Source organism: Choloepus didactylus, chromosome 9 (assembly GCF_015220235.1).
Source record: "Choloepus didactylus isolate mChoDid1 chromosome 9, mChoDid1.pri, whole genome shotgun sequence".
NCBI classification, from domain to species: domain Eukaryota; kingdom Metazoa; phylum Chordata; class Mammalia; order Pilosa; family Megalonychidae; genus Choloepus; species Choloepus didactylus.
Window position 1 is genome coordinate 93,009,238 of NC_051315.1, and position 4,378 is coordinate 93,013,615.

Below are 4,378 nucleotides of genomic sequence, written 5' to 3' on the forward strand. Positions count from 1 at the left end.
TAAAAAAACTGTATAAATGGGTACAAGTGAAGGCTAGTCACAAGGTTTTTATAATCACAAGGGCACAAGATAAAGGCTATACCATCATTATCAGAGATCAAGGCAGCTGAATTACAGCTCAGGTTTCAGGTATTCCCCTCTGTCTACTCTAATATACTATAAATAAAAAGGAATATCATATGATTCAGTAATCATAATCAATCCTTAAATCCTAAATTCTCAGTTACACTCCCTTCCACTTTTGTTTACTCCTCTTTTTCCAGTGTCTTAAGGGGAAACTAGATTATTGATTTCAGCTCTTTCTTCTTTCTTAATATAGGCATTTATAGTTATAAATTTCCCTTTGAGCACATTTTAACTGCATCTCATAAGTTTAGATATTTTTTCTCTTTATTTTCAATCATCTTAAGTATTTTCTTATTTTCCTTTTGATTTCTTCCTTAACGTATTGGTTATTTAGGAGTGTGTTTTTTAATTTCCACATATTTTTGAGTCTCCCAAATTTTTTCTGCACCTGACTTCTAATTTAATTCTATGTGGTCAGAAAATATACTTTATATTATTTCCATCATTTTAAATTTATTGAGGTTTATTTTATGGCCAAGCATGTTATATACTGTAAGAAAGGAATAAGTTTCGTTTTCACATAGAGACAGCATGGAATAAGGGAAATGGAGGCAAAACCAGTTTAAACAAGCCCCAGACAAAGAGAAGAGAGAATCTGCCTGACGTAAAGAGATATGAGGTAGTATCAGAAGCGGGAACTCACAGCAAAAAAAAAAAAAATAAAAATTTGGGGGGGATAGGCTGATCAGTTCAAAATCTCAATAATGAGCTAGTTGGCTCTCTGGGATTGGCTGTACAAATTAAAATCTCAAAAGATGAATTAGTTAGTGTTCTCGGATAGGCTGTAACCTCTGTAGTACCCAGTCAATGGGGAAACAGGGGAGGGACTTGCGAATTAGGAGTAGGAGATTTAAACATCGCCATTCTCTTCCTCTGGGGCGCCAGCCTTCCGCGTGTTTGGCTGGACGCCCCATCTTGCAAGATCGTAAATAAATTCTTTTCTCCTCCAGAACCGAGAGAGCGTTTATTCCCTTACAGGTACCGCTTTATTTCCGACATATACTGGAGAATGTTCCATGTGCTCTTGGAAAAAATGTAAATTCAGTTGCTGTTGGGTGGAGCATTTTATAGATGTCTGTTAGGTCTAGTTGATTTATAGTGTTATTCAGGTCTTTTATATCCCTGTTGATAGTTTGTGTAGTTTTTCTATCTGTTATTGAAAGAGGGGTAGTGAAGAATCCAACTATCATTGTTGAATTGCCCATTTCTCCCTCCATTTCTGTCAGTTTTGCTTCATGTATTTTAGTGCTCTATTACACAGATATCTGTTTATCACAATTATATGTTCCTGATGGATTGACCTTTTTTTCATTATAAAATGCCCCTTTTTATCTCTAGTAACATTATTTATTTTGAAGTCTATTTTGTTTGCTATCACTACAGTCACTTCAGCTTTCTTATAGGTACTTTTTGTATGATATATCTTTTATCCTTTTATTTTCATTTAATTTGTATCTTTAAATCTCATGTGTGTCTTCTTTAGATACATATCATTGGATCATGTTTTTTTTTATCCAGTCTGACAATCTCTGCTTTTTTATTGGATTGTTTAATTCATTCACATTTAATATCATTGATAAAATTGCATTTATTTGCCTTTTACATTTTGTTTTCTATAGGTCTGTGTCTTTTTTTCTCTATTCTTCCTTCACTGCTTTATTTTGCATTAAGTGAATATTTTTGAATGCTACATTTTAATTTATTTAATGATTTTTTCATTATATATATATTTTTTAACTTTATCAAAAAATTAAAAAAAAACATTTCAAACAAAACAAAGGAATAAGAAAAACAAATATCCTAAAATAACTGCCTTGCTTCCAATATGGTCCTACCATACCCCAAGAAATTTGAACCATAGTTATTCCTGAGCATTCCCATGTCATTAAGATTACCCTCAATATCTCTTTTTTAATAATTCAATTTTATTGAGATATATTCACATACCATGCAGTCATACAAAGCATACAATCAATAGTTCACAGTACCATTATATAGTTGTGTGTCCATCACCAAAATTAAATTTTTGAACATTTTCATAACCACATACACAAAAGTAATAAGAATAAAATTAAAGTGAAAAAGAACAATTAAAGTAAAAAAGAACACTGGGTGCTCCCCCCCCCATTTTTGTACTCATCCATCCATACACTGGACAAAGGGGAGTGTGATCCACATGGCTTTCCCAATACCCTCAATATCTTATCTGTTCTTGTGAGATTATCATTCCCCCTTCACTAGGTACTGTCTGTCTCTAGTTCTACAATATAAGACACTTGGTTTATGTTTTTTACAGAGTTCACATTAGTGGTATCATATAACATCTCTCCTTTTTGTATCTGACTGATTTCACTCAACATTATTTTTATATATTTTGTTTGTTTGTTTGTTTTGGTGGTTACTGTAGGGTTTACCATATACAGCTTATGAGAATCAGCTTCAGATTCATACTAGCTAATTCCAGTGATATACAGAAACATTCTCACATATATAGCTCTATTCCGTTTCCCCTCCTTTTGTGATATTACTGTTAAATGTATTCCGTCTCTTAATGTTACAAATCCAAAAACAATACACATTGTTATAATTATTACTTATTACCATTTGTAGTCATTTCCTTAGCCCAATACAACTTTTCTCCATGTACCAACTTTGTGCTTGTTAGGTTTAGGCCCTGGGCCCTCACCCCAACCCCACCCTTAGGAATTCTGCAAGTTTGCGATAGAGCCACCACCACCACCCCTCCCCTGCCCTTAGGAATCCTGAAGGTTGTGATAAGGCTCAAAATTTTAAACTTTCCTGCTCCCCAAGCTCCCGCTCTCAAACCAGCCAGTCGAAACTTGCCAGCCACCTCCCTTCCCCAAAGTAGCCACTGAGGAACTGCCAGCCTACCCCGTCCTGGACAAAGAATTTCCTGCCAACCATCCTTTGTAAGTCCTACTGTTCCCTTGGCTCGGGGCTGTTGACATATTAGGTTTCAGCTCCCCTGTGCACAGCCAGACATTAAAGCTCCTTTTGATCCAGTTTTTGTCTCTTCTCTTCTGATCGAAAAACCTAACAGTGCTGTTGTTGCCTTACACAAATACTACCTGTCTATATTTTATAGGCTCAACAATACCTTATGTCTTATACAATTGCTTTTTAAATCAGTGAAGAAAGGAGAAAAATATATACATTTCTACTGTGTTTTATCATTACATAATTACTTTCACTGTCATTTTTGTTTTGTTTTTGTTTTTTGTTCTCTTTTTGCATGGATTCAAATGAACATCTTGGTTCACTTGCTTTCAGCCTGAAGAACTTCCTTAGTATTTTTTGTAAGATGAATCTATTAACAACAAATTCCTTCAGTTTTCATTTATCTGGGAAAGTCTTTTATTCATCATCTTTTTTGACAGATAGCTTTGCTAGATATAGGATTCTTGGTTAATAGTTGTTATCTTTTTTACTTTGAGCACTTTCAATATATTATCCCAGTGCCTCCTTATCTCTATTTTTCCTACTGAGAAGGCAGTTATTATTCTATTGCTGTCCCTGGTAACAAAGAAGTCCTTTTTCTCTTGCTGCTTTCAAGATTTTCTCCTGTCTTTGACTTTCAGCATTTTTACTATGATCTGTCTATTTGTGGACCTCTTTGTGATTATCCTATTTGGAGTTTATTGACCTTCCTGGATATGCAGTTTATTGTTTTTCAATAAATTTGGGATGTTTTCAGTTATTATTTCTTCAAATATTTTTCTCTGACTTTCTCTCCTCTCCTTCTGATACTCCCATTACACATATGTTGGTATGTTTAATGTTGTCCCACATATCTCTGAGGTTCTTTTCATTTTTCTTTATTCTTGTTTTCCTCTCTGGCATTTGGTTTGCATACTCTGATTTATCTTCAAGTTCACTTACTCTTTCTTCTGCCAGTTCAAATCTACTGTTGAGCTCCTCTAGTGAGTTTTTCATTTCAGTTATGGTATTTTTCAACTCCAGAATTTCCATTTGGTTCTTTTCATAATTTCTATCTCCTTATTGATTTTCTCCTCTTGATGCAACATTACCTCACTTTACTTCTTTTATCATGGTTTCCTTTTGTTCTCTTCAGGCAGGATAGAATAGGACATTTAAGCTGTGGTCCCTGCCTAGCTCTGACAGAGTTAATACACAGCTATTACTCCCTAGAGCAAAAATTTCCCCTAAAGCCCCAAAACCATAAAACTTGTGAAACTGAGAGCTCAGAAGGAACTCTTGGTACATATGAAAA